This window comes from Eumetopias jubatus, unplaced genomic scaffold (assembly GCF_037043125.1).
Source record: "Eumetopias jubatus isolate StellerSeaLion01/CBP00866 unplaced genomic scaffold, mEumJub1_p1.0 scaffold_6, whole genome shotgun sequence".
Lineage (NCBI taxonomy): Eukaryota > Metazoa > Chordata > Mammalia > Carnivora > Otariidae > Eumetopias > Eumetopias jubatus.
The window spans coordinates 109,640,821-109,664,972 of NW_028274812.1; positions in this window are offsets into that span (position 1 = coordinate 109,640,821).

Genomic DNA, 24,152 nt, shown 5'->3' on the forward strand with positions numbered 1-24,152 from the left:
GGAACTGGAGGGTGTTATGCTGAGTGAAATAAGTGAATCAGAGAAAGACATGTATCATATGACCTCACTGATATGAGGAATTCTTCATCTCGGGAAAGAAACTGAGTGTTACTGGAGTGGTTGGGGGTGGGAGGGATGGGGTGGCTGGGTGATAGACATTGGGGAGGGTATGTGCTACGGTGAGCGCTGTGAATTGTGCAAGACTGTTGAATCACAGTTCTGTACTTCTGAAACAAATAACGCAACATATTTTAAGAAAAAAGAAAAAGAAGAAGATAACAGGAGAGGAAGAAAAGGGGAGTATGTCAGAGGGGGAGACGAACCATGAGAGATGATGGACTCTGAGAAACAAACTGAGGGTTCTAGAGGGGAGGGGGGTAGGAGGAGGGGTGAGCCTGGTGATGGGTATTGAGGAGGGCACGTTCGGCATGGAGCACTGGGTGTTATGAACAAACAATGAATCATGGAACACTGCACCAAAAACTAATGATGTAATATATGGTGATTAACATAACAATAAAAAATTAAAAAAAAAAACAAGACCCATCAATATGCTGTCTGCAAGAGACTCATTTTAGACCCAAAGACACCCCCACATTGAAAGTGAGGGGGTGGAAAACCATTTACCATGCTAATGGACACCAAAAGAAAGCTGGGGTGGCAGTCCGTATACCAGACAAACTAGATTTTAAAACAAAGACTGTAATAAGAGATGAGGAAGGACACTATATCCTACTTAAAGGGTCTATCCAACAAGAAGATCTAACAATTGTAAATATCTATGCCCCGAACATGGGAGCAGCCAATTATGTGAGGCAATTAATAACAAAAGCAAAGAAACACATTGACAACAATACAATCATAGTGGGGGACTTTAACACCGCCCTGACTGAAATGGACAGATCATCTAAGCCAAAGATCAACAAGGAAATAAAGACTTTAAATGACACACTGGACCAAATGGACTTCACAGACATATTCAGAACATTCCATCCCCAAGCAAAGGAATACACATTCTTCTCTAGTGCCCATGGAACATTCTCCAGAACTGATCACATCCCAGGTCACAAATCAGGTCTCAATCGGTACCAAAAGATTGGGATCATTCCCTGCATATTTTCAGACCACAATGCTTTGAAACTAGAACTCAACCACAAGAGGAAAGTCGGAAAGAACTCAAATACATGGAGGCTAAAGAGCATCCTACTAAAGAATGAATGGGTCAACCAGGAAATTAAAGAAGAATTAAAAAAATTCATGGAAACCAATGAAAATGAAAACACAACGGTTCCAAATCTTTGGGATACAACAAAGGCAGTCCTGAGAGGAAAGTATATAGCAATACAAGCCTTTCTCAAGAAACAAGAAAGGTCTCAAATACACAACCTGACCCTACACCGAAAGGAGCTGGAGAAAGAACAGCAAATAAAGCCTAAACCCAGCAGGAGAAGAGAAATGATAAAGATCAGAGCAGAAATCAATGAACTAGAAACCAAAAGAACAGTAGAACAGATCCACGAAACTAGGAGCTGGTTCTTGGAAAGAATGAACAAGATTGATAAACCCCTGGCCAGACTTATCAAGAAGAAAAGAGAAATGACCCAAATCAACAAAATCATGAAGGAAAGAGGAGAGATCACAACCAACACCAAAGAAATACAAACAATGATAAGAACATATTATGAGCAACTCTATGCCAGCAAATTAGATAACCTGGAAGAAATGGGTGCATGCCTAGAGATGTATCAACTACCACAATTGAACCAGGAAGAAATAGAAAACCTGAACAGACCTATAACCACTAAGGAAATTGAAAGAGTCATCAAAAATCTCCCAAGAAACAAAAGCCCAGGGCCAGATGGCTTCCCAGGGGAATTCTATCAGCCATTTCAAGAAGAATTAATACCTATTGTCCTGAAACTGTTCCAAAAAATAGAAATGGAAGGGAAACTTCCAAACTCATTTTATGAGGCCAGCATTACCTTGATCCCAAAACCAGACAAAGACCCCATCAAAAAAGAGAATTACAGACCAATATCCTTGATGAACATGGAAGCAAAATTTCTCACACACACACACACACACAAAAACTAGCCAATGGGTTCCAACAGTACATTAAAAGGATTATTCACCAGGACCAAGTGGGATTTATTCCTGGGCTGCAAGGCTGGTTCAACATCCGCAAATCAATCAACGTGATACAATACATTAACAAAAGAAAGAGCAAGAATCATATGATCCTCTCAATAGATGCAGAAAAAGCATTTGACAAAGTACCACATCCTTTCTTGATCCAAACTCTTCACAGTATAGGGATAGAGGGTACATACCTCAATATCATAAAAGCCATCTATGAAAAACCTACAGCGAATATCATTCTCAATGGGGAAAGGCCGAGAGCTTTTCCCCTAAAGTCAGGAACGCGGCAGGGATGTCCACTCTCACCAGTGCTATTCAACGTAGTATTAGAAGTCCTAGCCACAGCAATCAGACAACAAAAAGAAATCAAAGGCATCCAAATCGGCAAAGAGGAAGTCAAACCTCTCACTCTTTGCAGATGATAAGATACTGTATGTGGAAAACCCAAAAGACTCCACCCCAAAACTGCTAGAACTCATACAGGAATTCAGTAAAGTAGCAGGATACAAAATCAGTGCACAGAAATCGGTGGCATTCCTCTACACCAACAACAAGACAGAAGAGAGACAAATCAAGGAGTCGATCCCATTTACAATTGCACCCAAAACCATTAGATCCCTAGGAAGAAATCTAAGCAAAGAGGCAAAGGAGCTGTACTCAGAGAACTATGAAATACTCATGAAAGAAATGGAAGAAGACACAAAGAAATGGAACAACGTTCCGTGCTCATGGATTGGGAGAATCAACATTGTGAAGATGTCAATGCTACCTAGAGCAATCTACACATTCAGTGCAATCCCCATCAAAATACCATCCACTTTTCTCAAAGAAATGGAAGAAATAATCCTCAAATTTGTATGGAACCAGAAGAGACCCAGAATAGCCAGAGGACTCCTGAAAAAGAAAAGCAAAGCTGGCGGCATCACAATTCCGGACTTCCAGCTCTATGACAAAGCTGTCATCATCAAGACAGTATGGTACTGGCACAAAAACAGACACATAGATCAATGGAACAGAATCGAGAGCCCAGAAATGGACCCTCAACTCTATGGTCAACTTATCTTTGACAAAGCAGGAAAGAATGTCCAATGGCAAAAAGACAGTCTCTTCAACAAATGGTGTTGGGAAAATTGGACAGCCACATGCAGAAGAATGAAACTGGACCATTTCCTTACACCACACACAAAAATAGACTCCAAACGGTTGAAAGACCTAAACGTGAGACAGGAGTCCATCAAAATCCTAAAGGAGAACACAGGTAGCAACCTTTTCGACCTTAGCCGCAGCAACTTCTTCCTAGAAACATCGCCAAAGGCACGGGAAGCCAGGGCAAAAACGAACTCTTGGGATTTCATCAAGATAAAAAGCTTTTGCACAGCAAAAGAGACAGTCCACAAAACCAAAAGACAACCGACAGAATGGGAGAAAATATTTGCAAATGACCTATCAGATAAAGGGCTAGTATCCAAAATCTATAAAGAACTGATCAAACTCAACACCCAAAGAAGAAATAATCCAATCAAGAAATGGGCAGAAGACATGAACAGACATTTCTCCAAAGAAGACATCCAAATGGCCAACAGGCACATGAAAAAGTGCTCCACATCGCTCGGCATCAGGGAAATCCAAATCAAAACCTCCATGAGATACCACCTCACACCCGTCAGAATGGCTGAAATTAACAAGTCAGGGAACGACAGATGTTGGCGGGGATGTGGAGAAAGGGGAACCCTCCTACACTGTTGGTGGGAATGCAAGCTGGTGCAACCCCTCTGGGAAACAGCATGGAGGTTCCTCAAACAGTTGAAATTAGAGCTACCGTTCGATCCAGCAATTGCACTACTGGGTCTTTACCACAAAGATACAAATGTAGGGACCCGAAGGGGTACGTGTACCCCAATGTTTATAGCAGCAATGTCCACCATAGCCAAACGGTGGAAAGAGCCAAGATGCCCATCGACAGATGAATGGATAAAGAAGATGTGGTGTATATACACAATGGAATATTATGCAGCCATCAAAAGGAATGAGATCTTGCCATTTGCAACGACGTGGATGGAACTGGAGGGTGTTATGCTGAGTGAAATAAGTCAATCAGAGAAAGACATGTATCATATGACCTCACTGATATGAGGAATTCTTCATCTCGGGAAAGAAACTGAGTGTTACTGGAGTGGTTGGGGGTGGGAGGGATGGGGTGGCTGGGTGATAGACATTGGGGAGGGTATGTGCTACGGTGAGCGCTGTGAATTGTGCAAGACTGTTGAATCACAGTTCTGTACTTCTGAAACAAATAACGCAACATATTTTAAGAAAAAAGAAAAAGAAGAAGATAACAGGAGAGGAAGAAAAGGGGAGTATGTCAGAGGGGGAGACGAACCATGAGAGATGATGGACTCTGAGAAACAAACTGAGGGTTCTAGAGGGGAGGGGGGTAGGAGGAGGGGTGAGCCTGGTGATGGGTATTGAGGAGGGCACGTTCGGCATGGAGCACTGGGTGTTATGAACAAACAATGAATCATGGAACACTGCACCAAAAACTAATGATGTAATATATGGTGATTAACATAACAATAAAAAATTAAAAAAAAAACAAGACCCATCAATATGCTGTCTGCAAGAGACTCATTTTAGACCCAAAGACACCCCCACATTGAAAGTGAGGGGGTGGAAAACCATTTACCATGCTAATGGACACCAAAAGAAAGCTGGGGTGGCAGTCCGTATACCAGACAAACTAGATTTTAAAACAAAGACTGTAATAAGAGATGAGGAAGGACACTATATCCTACTTAAAGGGTCTATCCAACAAGAAGATCTAACAATTGTAAATATCTATGCCCCGAACATGGGAGCAGCCAATTATGTGAGGCAATTAATAACAAAAGCAAAGAAACACATTGACAACAATACAATCATAGTGGGGGACTTTAACACCGCCCTGACTGAAATGGACAGATCATCTAAGCCAAAGATCAACAAGGAAATAAAGACTTTAAATGACACACTGGACCAAATGGACTTCACAGACATATTCAGAACATTCCATCCCCAAGCAAAGGAATACACATTCTTCTCTAGTGCCCATGGAACATTCTCCAGAACTGATCACATCCCAGGTCACAAATCAGGTCTCAATCGGTACCAAAAGATTGGGATCATTCCCTGCATATTTTCAGACCACAATGCTTTGAAACTAGAACTCAACCACAAGAGGAAAGTCGGAAAGAACTCAAATACATGGAGGCTAAAGAGCATCCTACTAAAGAATGAATGGGTCAACCAGGAAATTAAAGAAGAATTAAAAAAATTCATGGAAACCAATGAAAATGAAAACACAACGGTTCCAAATCTTTGGGATACAACAAAGGCAGTCCTGAGAGGAAAGTATATAGCAATACAAGCCTTTCTCAAGAAACAAGAAAGGTCTCAAATACACAACCTGACCCTACACCGAAAGGAGCTGGAGAAAGAACAGCAAATAAAGCCTAAACCCAGCAGGAGAAGAGAAATGATAAAGATCAGAGCAGAAATCAATGAACTAGAAACCAAAAGAACAGTAGAACAGATCCACGAAACTAGGAGCTGGTTCTTGGAAAGAATGAACAAGATTGATAAACCCCTGGCCAGACTTATCAAGAAGAAAAGAGAAATGACCCAAATCAACAAAATCATGAAGGAAAGAGGAGAGATCACAACCAACACCAAAGAAATACAAACAATGATAAGAACATATTATGAGCAACTCTATGCCAGCAAATTAGATAACCTGGAAGAAATGGGTGCATGCCTAGAGATGTATCAACTACCACAATTGAACCAGGAAGAAATAGAAAACCTGAACAGACCTATAACCACTAAGGAAATTGAAAGAGTCATCAAAAATCTCCCAAGAAACAAAAGCCCAGGGCCAGATGGCTTCCCAGGGGAATTCTATCAGCCATTTCAAGAAGAATTAATACCTATTGTCCTGAAACTGTTCCAAAAAATAGAAATGGAAGGGAAACTTCCAAACTCATTTTATGAGGCCAGCATTACCTTGATCCCAAAACCAGACAAAGACCCCATCAAAAAAGAGAATTACAGACCAATATCCTTGATGAACATGGAAGCAAAATTTCTCACACACACACACACACACAAAAACTAGCCAATGGGTTCCAACAGTACATTAAAAGGATTATTCACCAGGACCAAGTGGGATTTATTCCTGGGCTGCAAGGCTGGTTCAACATCCGCAAATCAATCAACGTGATACAATACATTAACAAAAGAAAGAGCAAGAATCATATGATCCTCTCAATAGATGCAGAAAAAGCATTTGACAAAGTACCACATCCTTTCTTGATCCAAACTCTTCACAGTATAGGGATAGAGGGTACATACCTCAATATCATAAAAGCCATCTATGAAAAACCTACAGCGAATATCATTCTCAATGGGGAAAGGCCGAGAGCTTTTCCCCTAAAGTCAGGAACGCGGCAGGGATGTCCACTCTCACCAGTGCTATTCAACGTAGTATTAGAAGTCCTAGCCACAGCAATCAGACAACAAAAAGAAATCAAAGGCATCCAAATCGGCAAAGAGGAAGTCAAACCTCTCACTCTTTGCAGATGATAAGATACTGTATGTGGAAAACCCAAAAGACTCCACCCCAAAACTGCTAGAACTCATACAGGAATTCAGTAAAGTAGCAGGATACAAAATCAGTGCACAGAAATCGGTGGCATTCCTCTACACCAACAACAAGACAGAAGAGAGACAAATCAAGGAGTCGATCCCATTTACAATTGCACCCAAAACCATTAGATCCCTAGGAAGAAATCTAAGCAAAGAGGCAAAGGAGCTGTACTCAGAGAACTATGAAATACTCATGAAAGAAATGGAAGAAGACACAAAGAAATGGAACAACGTTCCGTGCTCATGGATTGGGAGAATCAACATTGTGAAGATGTCAATGCTACCTAGAGCAATCTACACATTCAGTGCAATCCCCATCAAAATACCATCCACTTTTCTCAAAGAAATGGAAGAAATAATCCTCAAATTTGTATGGAACCAGAAGAGACCCAGAATAGCCAGAGGACTCCTGAAAAAGAAAAGCAAAGCTGGCGGCATCACAATTCCGGACTTCCAGCTCTATGACAAAGCTGTCATCATCAAGACAGTATGGTACTGGCACAAAAACAGACACAGAGATCAATGGAACAGAATCGAGAGCCCAGAAATGGACCCTCAACTCTATGGTCAACTTATCTTTGACAAAGCAGGAAAGAATGTCCAATGGCAAAAAGACAGTCTCTTCAACAAATGGTGTTGGGAAAATTGGACAGCCACATGCAGAAGAATGAAACTGGACCATTTCCTTACACCACACACAAAAATAGACTCCAAACGGTTGAAAGACCTAAACGTGAGACAGGAGTCCATCAAAATCCTAAAGGAGAACACAGGTAGCAACCTTTTCGACCTTAGCCGCAGCAACTTCTTCCTAGAAACATCGCCAAAGGCACGGGAAGCCAGGGCAAAAACGAACTCTTGGGATTTCATCAAGATAAAAAGCTTTTGCACAGCAAAAGAGACAGTCCACAAAACCAAAAGACAACCGACAGAATGGGAGAAAATATTTGCAAATGACCTATCAGATAAAGGGCTAGTATCCAAAATCTATAAAGAACTGATCAAACTCAACACCCAAAGAAGAAATAATCCAATCAAGAAATGGGCAGAAGACATGAACAGACATTTCTCCAAAGAAGACATCCAAATGGCCAACAGGCACATGAAAAAGTGCTCCACATCGCTCGGCATCAGGGAAATCCAAATCAAAACCTCCATGAGATACCACCTCACACCCGTCAGAATGGCTGAAATTAACAAGTCAGGGAACGACAGATGTTGGCGGGGATGTGGAGAAAGGGGAACCCTCCTACACTGTTGGTGGGAATGCAAGCTGGTGCAACCCCTCTGGGAAACAGCATGGAGGTTCCTCAAACAGTTGAAATTAGAGCTACCGTTCGATCCAGCAATTGCACTACTGGGTCTTTACCACAAAGATACAAATGTAGGGACCCGAAGGGGTACGTGTACCCCAATGTTTATAGCAGCAATGTCCACCATAGCCAAACGGTGGAAAGAGCCAAGATGCCCATCGACAGATGAATGGATAAAGAAGATGTGGTGTATATACACAATGGAATATTATGCAGCCATCAAAAGGAATGAGATCTTGCCATTTGCAACGACGTGGATGGAACTGGAGGGTGTTATGCTGAGTGAAATAAGTCAATCAGAGAAAGACATGTATCATATGACCTCACTGATATGAGGAATTCTTCATCTCGGGAAAGAAACTGAGTGTTACTGGAGTGGTTGGGGGTGGGAGGGATGGGGTGGCTGGGTGATAGACATTGGGGAGGGTATGTGCTACGGTGAGCGCTGTGAATTGTGCAAGACTGTTGAATCACAGTTCTGTACTTCTGAAACAAATAACGCAACATATTTTAAGAAAAAAGAAAAAGAAGAAGATAACAGGAGAGGAAGAAAAGGGGAGTATGTCAGAGGGGGAGACGAACCATGAGAGATGATGGACTCTGAGAAACAAACTGAGGGTTCTAGAGGGGAGGGGGGTAGGAGGAGGGGTGAGCCTGGTGATGGGTATTGAGGAGGGCACGTTCGGCATGGAGCACTGGGTGTTATGAACAAACAATGAATCATGGAACACTGCACCAAAAACTAATGATGTAATATATGGTGATTAACATAACAATAAAAAATTAAAAAAAAAACAAGACCCATCAATATGCTGTCTGCAAGAGACTCATTTTAGACCCAAAGACACCCCCACATTGAAAGTGAGGGGGTGGAAAACCATTTACCATGCTAATGGACACCAAAAGAAAGCTGGGGTGGCAGTCCGTATACCAGACAAACTAGATTTTAAAACAAAGACTGTAATAAGAGATGAGGAAGGACACTATATCCTACTTAAAGGGTCTATCCAACAAGAAGATCTAACAATTGTAAATATCTATGCCCCGAACATGGGAGCAGCCAATTATGTGAGGCAATTAATAACAAAAGCAAAGAAACACATTGACAACAATACAATCATAGTGGGGGACTTTAACACCGCCCTGACTGAAATGGACAGATCATCTAAGCCAAAGATCAACAAGGAAATAAAGACTTTAAATGACACACTGGACCAAATGGACTTCACAGACATATTCAGAACATTCCATCCCCAAGCAAAGGAATACACATTCTTCTCTAGTGCCCATGGAACATTCTCCAGAACTGATCACATCCCAGGTCACAAATCAGGTCTCAATCGGTACCAAAAGATTGGGATCATTCCCTGCATATTTTCAGACCACAATGCTTTGAAACTAGAACTCAACCACAAGAGGAAAGTCGGAAAGAACTCAAATACATGGAGGCTAAAGAGCATCCTACTAAAGAATGAATGGGTCAACCAGGAAATTAAAGAAGAATTAAAAAAATTCATGGAAACCAATGAAAATGAAAACACAACGGTTCCAAATCTTTGGGATACAACAAAGGCAGTCCTGAGAGGAAAGTATATAGCAATACAAGCCTTTCTCAAGAAACAAGAAAGGTCTCAAATACACAACCTGACCCTACACCGAAAGGAGCTGGAGAAAGAACAGCAAATAAAGCCTAAACCCAGCAGGAGAAGAGAAATGATAAAGATCAGAGCAGAAATCAATGAACTAGAAACCAAAAGAACAGTAGAACAGATCCACGAAACTAGGAGCTGGTTCTTGGAAAGAATGAACAAGATTGATAAACCCCTGGCCAGACTTATCAAGAAGAAAAGAGAAATGACCCAAATCAACAAAATCATGAAGGAAAGAGGAGAGATCACAACCAACACCAAAGAAATACAAACAATGATAAGAACATATTATGAGCAACTCTATGCCAGCAAATTAGATAACCTGGAAGAAATGGGTGCATGCCTAGAGATGTATCAACTACCACAATTGAACCAGGAAGAAATAGAAAACCTGAACAGACCTATAACCACTAAGGAAATTGAAAGAGTCATCAAAAATCTCCCAAGAAACAAAAGCCCAGGGCCAGATGGCTTCCCAGGGGAATTCTATCAGCCATTTCAAGAAGAATTAATACCTATTGTCCTGAAACTGTTCCAAAAAATAGAAATGGAAGGGAAACTTCCAAACTCATTTTATGAGGCCAGCATTACCTTGATCCCAAAACCAGACAAAGACCCCATCAAAAAAGAGAATTACAGACCAATATCCTTGATGAACATGGAAGCAAAATTTCTCACACACACACACACACAAAAACTAGCCAATGGGTTCCAACAGTACATTAAAAGGATTATTCACCAGGACCAAGTGGGATTTATTCCTGGGCTGCAAGGCTGGTTCAACATCCGCAAATCAATCAACGTGATACAATACATTAACAAAAGAAAGAGCAAGAATCATATGATCCTCTCAATAGATGCAGAAAAAGCATTTGACAAAGTACCACATCCTTTCTTGATCCAAACTCTTCACAGTATAGGGATAGAGGGTACATACCTCAATATCATAAAAGCCATCTATGAAAAACCTACAGCGAATATCATTCTCAATGGGGAAAGGCCGAGAGCTTTTCCCCTAAAGTCAGGAACGCGGCAGGGATGTCCACTCTCACCAGTGCTATTCAACGTAGTATTAGAAGTCCTAGCCACAGCAATCAGACAACAAAAAGAAATCAAAGGCATCCAAATCGGCAAAGAGGAAGTCAAACCTCTCACTCTTTGCAGATGATAAGATACTGTATGTGGAAAACCCAAAAGACTCCACCCCAAAACTGCTAGAACTCATACAGGAATTCAGTAAAGTAGCAGGATACAAAATCAGTGCACAGAAATCGGTGGCATTCCTCTACACCAACAACAAGACAGAAGAGAGACAAATCAAGGAGTCGATCCCATTTACAATTGCACCCAAAACCATTAGATCCCTAGGAAGAAATCTAAGCAAAGAGGCAAAGGAGCTGTACTCAGAGAACTATGAAATACTCATGAAAGAAATGGAAGAAGACACAAAGAAATGGAACAACGTTCCGTGCTCATGGATTGGGAGAATCAACATTGTGAAGATGTCAATGCTACCTAGAGCAATCTACACATTCAGTGCAATCCCCATCAAAATACCATCCACTTTTCTCAAAGAAATGGAAGAAATAATCCTCAAATTTGTATGGAACCAGAAGAGACCCAGAATAGCCAGAGGACTCCTGAAAAAGAAAAGCAAAGCTGGCGGCATCACAATTCCGGACTTCCAGCTCTATGACAAAGCTGTCATCATCAAGACAGTATGGTACTGGCACAAAAACAGACACATAGATCAATGGAACAGAATCGAGAGCCCAGAAATGGACCCTCAACTCTATGGTCAACTTATCTTTGACAAAGCAGGAAAGAATGTCCAATGGCAAAAAGACAGTCTCTTCAACAAATGGTGTTGGGAAAATTGGACAGCCACATGCAGAAGAATGAAACTGGACCATTTCCTTACACCACACACAAAAATAGACTCCAAACGGTTGAAAGACCTAAACGTGAGACAGGAGTCCATCAAAATCCTAAAGGAGAACACAGGTAGCAACCTTTTCGACCTTAGCCGCAGCAACTTCTTCCTAGAAACATCGCCAAAGGCACGGGAAGCCAGGGCAAAAACGAACTCTTGGGATTTCATCAAGATAAAAAGCTTTTGCACAGCAAAAGAGACAGTCCACAAAACCAAAAGACAACCGACAGAATGGGAGAAAATATTTGCAAATGACCTATCAGATAAAGGGCTAGTATCCAAAATCTATAAAGAACTGATCAAACTCAACACCCAAAGAAGAAATAATCCAATCAAGAAATGGGCAGAAGACATGAACAGACATTTCTCCAAAGAAGACATCCAAATGGCCAACAGGCACATGAAAAAGTGCTCCACATCGCTCGGCATCAGGGAAATCCAAATCAAAACCTCCATGAGATACCACCTCACACCCGTCAGAATGGCTGAAATTAACAAGTCAGGGAACGACAGATGTTGGCGGGGATGTGGAGAAAGGGGAACCCTCCTACACTGTTGGTGGGAATGCAAGCTGGTGCAACCCCTCTGGGAAACAGCATGGAGGTTCCTCAAACAGTTGAAATTAGAGCTACCGTTCGATCCAGCAATTGCACTACTGGGTCTTTACCACAAAGATACAAATGTAGGGACCCGAAGGGGTACGTGTACCCCAATGTTTATAGCAGCAATGTCCACCATAGCCAAACGGTGGAAAGAGCCAAGATGCCCATCGACAGATGAATGGATAAAGAAGATGTGGTGTATATACACAATGGAATATTATGCAGCCATCAAAAGGAATGAGATCTTGCCATTTGCAACGACGTGGATGGAACTGGAGGGTGTTATGCTGAGTGAAATAAGTCAATCAGAGAAAGACATGTATCATATGACCTCACTGATATGAGGAATTCTTCATCTCGGGAAAGAAACTGAGTGTTACTGGAGTGGTTGGGGGTGGGAGGGATGGGGTGGCTGGGTGATAGACATTCGGGAGGGTATGTGCTACGGTGAGCGCTGTGAATTGTGCAAGACTGTTGAATCACAGTTCTGTACTTCTGAAACAAATAACGCAACATATTTTAAGAAAAAAGAAAAAGAAGAAGATAACAGGAGAGGAAGAAAAGGGGAGTATGTCAGAGGGGGAGACGAACCATGAGAGATGATGGACTCTGAGAAACAAACTGAGGGTTCTAGAGGGGAGGGGGGTAGGAGGAGGGGTGAGCCTGGTGATGGGTATTGAGGAGGGCACGTTCGGCATGGAGCACTGGGTGTTATGAACAAACAATGAATCATGGAACACTGCACCAAAAACTAATGATGTAATATATGGTGATTAACATAACAATAAAAAATTAAAAAAAAAACAAGACCCATCAATATGCTGTCTGCAAGAGACTCATTTTAGACCCAAAGACACCCCCACATTGAAAGTGAGGGGGTGGAAAACCATTTACCATGCTAATGGACACCAAAAGAAAGCTGGGGTGGCAGTCCGTATACCAGACAAACTAGATTTTAAAACAAAGACTGTAATAAGAGATGAGGAAGGACACTATATCCTACTTAAAGGGTCTATCCAACAAGAAGATCTAACAATTGTAAATATCTATGCCCCGAACATGGGAGCAGCCAATTATGTGAGGCAATTAATAACAAAAGCAAAGAAACACATTGACAACAATACAATCATAGTGGGGGACTTTAACACCGCCCTGACTGAAATGGACAGATCATCTAAGCCAAAGATCAACAAGGAAATAAAGACTTTAAATGACACACTGGACCAAATGGACTTCACAGACATATTCAGAACATTCCATCCCCAAGCAAAGGAATACACATTCTTCTCTAGTGCCCATGGAACATTCTCCAGAACTGATCACATCCCAGGTCACAAATCAGGTCTCAATCGGTACCAAAAGATTGGGATCATTCCCTGCATATTTTCAGACCACAATGCTTTGAAACTAGAACTCAACCACAAGAGGAAAGTCGGAAAGAACTCAAATACATGGAGGCTAAAGAGCATCCTACTAAAGAATGAATGGGTCAACCAGGAAATTAAAGAAGAATTAAAAAAATTCATGGAAACCAATGAAAATGAAAACACAACGGTTCCAAATCTTTGGGATACAACAAAGGCAGTCCTGAGAGGAAAGTATATAGCAATACAAGCCTTTCTCAAGAAACAAGAAAGGTCTCAAATACACAACCTGACCCTACACCGAAAGGAGCTGGAGAAAGAACAGCAAATAAAGCCTAAACCCAGCAGGAGAAGAGAAATGATAAAGATCAGAGCAGAAATCAATGAACTAGAAACCAAAAGAACAGTAGAACAGATCCACGAAACTAGGAGCTGGTTCTTGGAAAGAATGAACAAGATTGATAAACCCCTGGCCAGACTTATCAAGAAGAAAAGAGAAATGACCCAAATCAACAAAATCATGAAGGAAAGAGGAGAGATCACAACCAACACCAAAGAAATACAAACAATGATAAGAACATATTATGAGCAACTCTATGCCAGCAAATTAGATAACCTGGAAGAAATGGGTGCATGCCTAGAGATGTATCAACTACCACAATTGAACCAGGAAGAAATAGAAAACCTGAACAGACCTATAACCACTAAGGAAATTGAAAGAGTCATCAAAAATCTCCCAAGAAACAAAAGCCCAGGGCCAGATGGCTTCCCAGGGGAATTCTATCAGCCATTTCAAGAAGAATTAATACCTATTGTCCTGAAACTGTTCCAAAAAATAGAAATGGAAGGGAAACTTCCAAACTCATTTTATGAGGCCAGCATTACCTTGATCCCAAAACCAGACAAAGACCCCATCAAAAAAGAGAATTACAGACCAATATCCTTGATGAACATGGAAGCAAAATTTCTCACACACACACACACACAAAAACTAGCCAATGGGTTCCAACAGTACATTAAAAGGATTATTCACCAGGACCAAGTGGGATTTATTCCTGGGCTGCAAGGCTGGTTCAACATCCGCAAATCAATCAACGTGATACAATACATTAACAAAAGAAAGAGCAAGAATCATATGATCCTCTCAATAGATGCAGAAAAAGCATTTGACAAAGTACAACATCCTTTCTTGATCCAAACTCTTCACAGTATAGGGATAGAGGGTACATACCTCAATATCATAAAAGCCATCTATGAAAAACCTACAGCGAATATCATTCTCAATGGGGAAAGGCCGAGAGCTTTTCCCCTAAAGTCAGGAACGCGGCAGGGATGTCCACTCTCACCAGTGCTATTCAACGTAGTATTAGAAGTCCTAGCCACAGCAATCAGACAACAAAAAGAAATCAAAGGCATCCAAATCGGCAAAGAGGAAGTCAAACCTCTCACTCTTTGCAGATGATAAGATACTGTATGTGGAAAACCCAAAAGACTCCACCCCAAAACTGCTAGAACTCATACAGGAATTCAGTAAAGTAGCAGGATACAAAATCAGTGCACAGAAATCGGTGGCATTCCTCTACACCAACAACAAGACAGAAGAGAGACAAATCAAGGAGTCGATCCCATTTACAATTGCACCCAAAACCATTAGATCCCTAGGAAGAAATCTAAGCAAAGAGGCAAAGGAGCTGTACTCAGAGAACTATGAAATACTCATGAAAGAAATGGAAGAAGACACAAAGAAATGGAACAACGTTCCGTGCTCATGGATTGGGAGAATCAACATTGTGAAGATGTCAATGCTACCTAGAGCAATCTACACATTCAGTGCAATCCCCATCAAAATACCATCCACTTTTCTCAAAGAAATGGAAGAAATAATCCTCAAATTTGTATGGAACCAGAAGAGACCCAGAATAGCCAGAGGACTCCTGAAAAAGAAAAGCAAAGCTGGCGGCATCACAATTCCGGACTTCCAGCTCTATGACAAAGCTGTCATCATCAAGACAGTATGGTACTGGCACAAAAACAGACACATAGATCAATGGAACAGAATCGAGAGCCCAGAAATGGACCCTCAACTCTATGGTCAACTTATCTTTGACAAAGCAGGAAAGAATGTCCAATGGCAAAAAGACAGTCTCTTCAACAAATGGTGTTGGGAAAATTGGACAGCCACATGCAGAAGAATGAAACTGGACCATTTCCTTACACCACACACAAAAATAGACTCCAAACGGTTGAAAGACCTAAACGTGAGACAGGAGTCCATCAAAATCCTAAAGGAGAACACAGGTAGCAACCTTTTCGACCTTAGCCGCAGCAACTTCTTCCTAGAAACATCGCCAAAGGCACGGGAAGCCAGGGCAAAAACGAACTCTTGGGATTTCATCAAGATAAAAAGCTTTTGCACAGCAAAAGAGACAGTCCACAAAACCAAAAGACAACCGACAGAATGGGAGAAAATATTTGCAAATGACCTATCAGATAAAGGGCTAGTATCCAAAATCTATAAAGAACTGATCAAACTCAACACCCAAAGAAGAAATAATCCAATCAAGAAATGGGCAGAAGACATGAACAGACATTTCTCCAAAGAAGACATCCAAATGGCCAACAGGCACATGAAAAAGTGCTCCACATCGCTCGGCATCAGGGAAATCCAAATCAAAACCTCCATGAGATACCACCTCACACCCGTCAGAATGGCTGAAATTAACAAGTCAGGGAACGACAGATGTTGGCGGGGATGTGGAGAAAGGGGAACCCTCCTACACTGTTGGTGGGAATGCAAGCTGGTGCAACCCCTCTGGGAAACAGCATGGAGGTTCCTCAAACAGTTGAAATTAGAGCTACCGTTCGATCCAGCAATTGCACTACTGGGTCTTTACCACAAAGATACAAATGTAGGGACCCGAAGGGGTACGTGTACCCCAATGTTTATAGCAGCAATGTCCACCATAGCCAAACGGTGGAAAGAGCCAAGATGCCCATCGACAGATGAATGGATAAAGAAGATGTGGTGTATATACACAATGGAATATTATGCAGCCATCAAAAGGAATGAGATCTTGCCATTTGCAACGACGTGGATGGAACTGGAGGGTGTTATGCTGAGTGAAATAAGTCAATCAGAGAAAGACATGTATCATATGACCTCACTGGTATGAGGAATTCTTCATCTCGGGAAAGAAACTGAGTGTTACTGGAGTGGTTGGGGGTGGGAGGGATGGGGTGGCTGGGTGATAGACATTGGGGAGGGTATGTGCTACGGTGAGCGCTGTGAATTGTGCAAGACTGTTGAATCACAGTTCTGTACTTCTGAAACATATAACGCAACATATTTTAAGAAAAAAGAAAAAGAAGAAGATAACAGGAGAGGAAGAAAAGGGGAGTATGTCAGAGGGGGAGACGAACCATGAGAGATGATGGACTCTGAGAAACAAACTGAGGGTTCTAGAGGGGAGGGGGGTAGGAGGAGGGGTGAGCCTGGTGATGGGTATTGAGGAGGGCACGTTCGGCATGGAGCACTGGGTGTTATGAACAAACAATGAATCATGGAACACTGCACCAAAAACTAATGATGTAATATATGGTGATTAACATAACAATAAAAAATTAAAAAAAAAAACAAGACCCATCAATATGCTGTCTGCAAGAGACTCATTTTAGACCCAAAGACACCCCCACATTGAAAGTGAGGGGGTGGAAAACCATTTACCATGCTAATGGACACCTAAAGAAAGCTGGGGTGGCAATCCGTATACCAGACAAACTAGATTTTAAAACAAAGACTGTAATAAGAGATGAGGAAGGACACTACATCCTACTTAAAGGGTCTATCCAACAAGAAGATCTAACAATTGTAAATATCTATGCCCCGAACATGGGAGCAGCCAATTATGTGAGGCAATTAATAACAAAAGCAAAGAAACACATTGACAACAATACAATCATAGTGGGGGACTTTAACACCGCCCTGACTGAAATGGACAGATCATCTAAGCCAAAGATCAACAAGGAAATAAAGACTTTAAATGACACACTGGACCAAATGGACTTCACAGACATATTCAGAACATTCCATCCCCAAGCAAAGGAATACACATTCTTCTCTAGTGCCCATGGAACATTCTCCAGAACTGATCACATCCCAGGTCACAAATCAGGTCTCAATCGGTACCAAAAGATTGGGATCATTCCCTGCATATTTTCAGACCACAATGCTTTGAAACTAGAACTCAACCACAAGAGGAAAGTCGGAAAGAACTCAAATACATGGAGGCTAAAGAGCATCCTACTAAAGAATGAATGGGTCAACCAGGAAATTAAAGAAGAATTAAAAAAATTCATGGAAACCAATGAAAATGAAAACACAACGGTTCCAAATCTTTGGGATACAACAAAGGCAGTCCTGAGAGGAAAGTATATAGCAATACAAGCCTTTCTCAAGAAACAAGAAAGGTCTCAAATACACAACCTGACCCTACACCGAAAGGAGCTGGAGAAAGAACAGCAAATAAAGCCTAAACCCAGCAGGAGAAGAGAAATGATAAAGATCAGAGCAGAAATCAATGAACTAGAAACCAAAAGAACAGTAGAACAGATCCACGAAACTAGGAGCTGGTTCTTGGAAAGAATGAACAAGATTGATAAACCCCTGGCCAGACTTATCAAGAAGAAAAGAGAAATGACCCAAATCAACAAAATCATGAAGGAAAGAGGAGAGATCACAACCAACACCAAAGAAATACAAACAATTATAAGAACATATTATGAGCAACTCTATGCCAGCAAATTAGATAACCTGGAAGAAATGGGTGCATGCCTAGAGATGTATCAACTACCACAATTGAACCAGGAAGAAATAGAAAACCTGAACAGACCTATAACCACTAAGGAAATTGAAAGAGTCATCAAAAATCTCCCAAGAAACAAAAGCCCAGGGCCAGATGGCTTCCCAGGGGAATTCTATCAGCCATTTCAAGAAGAATTAATACCTATTGTCCTGAAACTGTTCCAAAAAATAGAAATGGAAGGGAAACTTCCAAACTCATTTTATGAGGCCAGCATTACCTTGATCCCAAAACCAGACAAAGACCCCATCAAAAAAGAGAATTACAGACCAATATCCTTGATGAACATGGAAGCAAAATTTCTCACACACACACACACACAAAAACTAGCCAATGGGTTCCAACAGTACATTAAAAGGATTATTCACCAGGACCAAGTGGGATTTATTCCTGGGCTGCAAGTCTGGTTCAACATCCGCAAATCAATCAACGTGATACAATACATTAACAAAAGAAAGAGCAAGAATCATATGATCCTCTCAATAGATGCAGAAAAAGCATTTGACAAAGTACAACATCCTTTCTTGATCCAAACTCTTCACAGTATAGGGATAGAGGGTACATACCTCAATATCATAAAAGCCATCTATGAAAAACCTACAGCGAATATCATTCTCAATGGGGAAAGGCCGAGAGCTTTTCCCCTAAAGTCAGGAACGCGGCAGGGATGTCCACTCTCACCAGTGCTATTCAACGTAGTATTAGAAGTCCTAGCCACAGCAATCAGACAACAAAAAGAAATCAAAGGCATCCAAATCGGCAAAGAGGAAGTCAAACCTCTCACTCTTTGCAGATGATAAGATACTGTATGTGGAAAACCCAAAAGACTCCACCCCAAAACTGCTAGAACTCATACAGGAATTCAGTAAAGTAGCAGGATACAAAATCAGTGCACAGAAATCGGTGGCATTCCTCTACACCAACAACAAGACAGAAGAGAGACAAATCAAGGAGTCGATCCCATTTACAATTGCACCCAAAACCATTAGATCCCTAGGAAGAAATCTAAGCAAAGAGGCAAAGGAGCTGTACTCAGAGAACTATGAAATACTCATGAAAGAAATGGAAGAAGACACAAAGAAATGGAACAACGTTCCGTGCTCATGGATTGGGAGAATCAACATTGTGAAGATGTCAATGCTACCTAGAGCAATCTACACATTCAGTGCAATCCCCATCAAAATACCATCCACTTTTCTCAAAGAAATGGAAGAAATAATCCTCAAATTTGTATGGAACCAGAAGAGACCCAGAATAGCCAGAGGACTCCTGAAAAAGAAAAGCAAAGCTGGCGGCATCACAATTCCGGACTTCCAGCTCTATGACAAAGCTGTCATCATCAAGACAGTATGGTACTGGCACAAAAACAGACACATAGATCAATGGAACAGAATCGAGAGCCCAGAAATGGACCCTCAACTCTATGGTCAACTTATCTTTGACAAAGCAGGAAAGAATGTCCAATGGCAAAAAGACAGTCTCTTCAACAAATGGTGTTGGGAAAATTGGACAGCCACATGCAGAAGAATGAAACTGGACCATTTCCTTACACCACACACAAAAATAGACTCCAAACGGTTGAAAGACCTAAACGTGAGACAGGAGTCCATCAAAATCCTAAAGGAGAACACAGGTAGCAACCTTTTCGACCTTAGCCGCAGCAACTTCTTCCTAGAAACATCGCCAAAGGCACGGGAAGCCAGGGCAAAAACGAACTCTTGGGATTTCATCAAGATAAAAAGCTTTTGCACAGCAAAAGAGACAGTCCACAAAACCAAAAGACAACCGACAGAATGGGAGAAAATATTTGCAAATGACCTATCAGATAAAGGGCTAGTATCCAAAATCTATAAAGAACTGATCAAACTCAACACCCAAAGAAGAAATAATCCAATCAAGAAATGGGCAGAAGACATGAACAGACATTTCTCCAAAGAAGACATCCAAATGGCCAACAGGCACATGAAAAAGTGCTCCACATCGCTCGGCATCAGGGAAATCCAAATCAAAACCTCCATGAGATACCACCTCACACCCGTCAGAATGGCTGAAATTAACAAGTCAGGGAACGACAGATGTTGGCGGGGATGTGGAGAAAGGGGAACCCTCCTACACTGTTGGTGGGAATGCAAGCTGGTGCAACCCCTCTGGGAAACAGCATGGAGGATCCTCAAACAGTTGAAATTAGAGCTACCGTTCGATCCAGCAATTGCACTACTGGGTCTTTACCACAAAGATACAAATGTAGGGACCCGAAGGGGTACGTGTACCCCAATGTTTATAGCAGCAATGTCCACCATAGCCAAACGGTGGAAAGAGCCAAGATGCCCATCGACAGATGAATGGATAAAGAAGATGTGGTGTATATACACAATGGAATATTATGCAGCCATCAAAAGGAATGAGATCTTGCCATTTGCAACGACGTGGATGGAACTGGAGGGTGTTATGCTGAGTGAAATAAGTCAATCAGAGAAAGACATGTATCATATGACCTCACTGGTATGAGGAATTCTTCATCTCGGGAAAGAAACTGAGTGTTACTGGAGTGGTTGGGGGTGGGAGGGATGGGGTGGCTGGGTGATAGACATTGGGGAGGGTATGTGCTACGGTGAGCGCTGTGAATTGTGCAAGACTGTTGAATCACAGTTCTGTACTTCTGAAACAAATAACGCAACATATTTTAAGAAAAAAGAAAAAGAAGAAGATAACAGGAGAGGAAGAAAAGGGGAGTATGTCAGAGGGGGAGACGAACCATGAGAGATGATGGACTCTGAGAAACAAACTGAGGGTTCTAGAGGGGAGGGGGGTAGGAGGAGGGGTGAGCCTGGTGATGGGTATTGAGGAGGGCACGTTCGGCATGGAGCACTGGGTGTTATGAACAAACAATGAATCATGGAACACTGCACCAAAAACTAATGATGTAATATATGGTGATTAACATAACAATAAAAAATTAAAAAAAAAAACAAGACCCATCAATATGCTGTCTGCAAGAGACTCATTTTAGACCCAAAGACACCCCCACATTGAAAGTGAGGGGGTGGAAAACCATTTACCATGCTAATGGACACCAAAAGAAAGCTGGGGTGGCAATCCGTATACCAGAAAAACTAGATTTTAAAACAAAGACTGTAATAAGAGATGAGGAAGGACACTACATCCTACTTAAAGGGTCTATCCAACAAGAAGATCTAACAATTGTAAATATCTATGCCCCGAACATGGGAGCAGCCAATTATGTGAGGCAATTAATAACAAAAGCAAAGAAACACATTGACAACAATACAATCATAGTGGGGGACTTTAACACCGCCCTGACTGAAATGGACAGATCATCTAAGCCAAAGATCAACAAGGAAATAAAGACTTTAAATGACACACTGGACCAAATGGACTTCACAGACATATTCAGAACATTCCATCCCCAAGCAAAGGAATACACATTCTTCTCTAGTGCCCATGGAACATTCTCCAGAACTGATCACATCCCAGGTCACAAATCAGGTCTCAATCGGTACCAAAAGATTGGGATCATTCCCTGCATATTTTCAGACCACAATGCTTTGAAACTAGAACTCAACCACAAGAGGAAAGTCGGAAAGAACTCAAATACATGGAGGCTAAAGAGCATCCTACTAAAGAATGAATGGGTCAACCAGGAAATTAAAGAAGAATTAAAAAAATTCATGGAAACCAATGAAAATGAAAACACAACGGTTCCAAATCTTTGGGATACAACAAAGGCAGTCCTGAGAGGAAAGTATATAGCAATACAAGCCTTTCTCAAGAAACAAGAAAGGTCTCAAATACACAACCTGACCCTACACCGAAAGGAGCTGGAGAAAGAACAGCAAATAAAGCCTAAACCCAGCAGGAGAAGAGAAATTATAAAGATCAGAGCAGAAATCAATGAACTAGAAACCAAAAGAACAGTAGAACAGATCCACGAAACTAGGAGCTGGTTCTTGGAAAGAATGAACAAGATTGATAAACCCCTGGCCAGACTTATCAAGAAGAAAAGAGAAATGACCCAAATCAACAAAATCATGAAGGAAAGAGGAGAGATCACAACCAACACCAAAGAAATACAAACAATGATAAGAACATATTATGAGCAACTCTATGCCAGCAAATTAGATAACCTGGAAGAAATGGGTGCATGCCTAGAGATGTATCAACTACCACAATTGAACCAGGAAGAAATAGAAAACCTGAACAGACCTATAACCACTAAGGAAATTGAAAGAGTCATCAAAAATCTCCCAAGAAACAAAAGCCCAGGGCCAGATGGCTTCCCAGGGGAATTCTATCAGCCATTTCAAGAAGAATTAATACCTATTGTCCTGAAACTGTTCCAAAAAATAGAAATGGAAGGGAAACTTCCAAACTCATTTTATGAGGCCAGCATTACCTTGATCCCAAAACCAGACAAAGACCCCATCAAAAAAGAGAATTACAGACCAATATCCTTGATGAACATGGAAGCAAAATTTCTCACACACACACACACACAAAAACTAGCCAATGGGTTCCAACAGTACATTAAAAGGATTATTCACCAGGACCAAGTGGGATTTATTCCTGGGCTGCAAGGCTGGTTCAACATCCGCAAATCAATCAACGTGATACAATACATTAACAAAAGAAAGAGCAAGAATCATATGATCCTCTCAATAGATGCAGAAAAAGCATTTGACAAAGTACAACATCCTTTCTTGATCCAAACTCTTCACAGTATAGGGATAGAGGGTACATACCTCAATATCATAAAAGCCATCTATGAAAAACCTACAGCGAATATCATTCTCAATGGGGAAAGGCCGAGAGCTTTTCCCCTAAAGTCAGGAACGCGGCAGGGATGTCCACTCTCACCAGTGCTATTCAACGTAGTATTAGAAGTCCTAGCCACAGCAATCAGACAACAAAAAGAAATCAAAGGCATCCAAATCGGCAAAGAGGAAGTCAAACCTCTCACTCTTTGCAGATGATAAGATACTGTATGTGGAAAACCCAAAAGACTCCACCCCAAAACTGCTAGAACTCATACAGGAATTCAGTAAAGTAGCAGGATACAAAATCAGTGCACAGAAATCGGTGGCATTCCTCTACACCAACAACAAGACAGAAGAGAGACAAATCAAGGAGTCGATCCCATTTACAATTGCACCCAAAACCATTAGATCCCTAGGAAGAAATCTAAGCAAAGAGGCAAAGGAGCTGTACTCAGAGAACTATGAAATACTCATGAAAGAAATGGAAGAAGACACAAAGAAATGGAACAACGTTCCGTGCTCATGGATTGGGAGAATCAACATTGTGAAGATGTCAATGCTACCTAGAGCAATCTACACATTCAGTGCAATCCCCATCAAAATACCATCCACTTTTCTCAAAGAAATGGAAGAAATAATCCTCAAATTTGTATGGAACCAGAAGAGACCCAGAATAGCCAGAGGACTCCTGAAAAAGAAAAGCAAAGCTGGCGGCATCACAATTCCGGACTTCCAGCTCTATGACAAAGCTGTCATCATCAAGACAGTATGGTACTGGCACAAAAACAGACACATAGATCAATGGAACAGAATCGAGAGCCCAGAAATGGACCCTCAA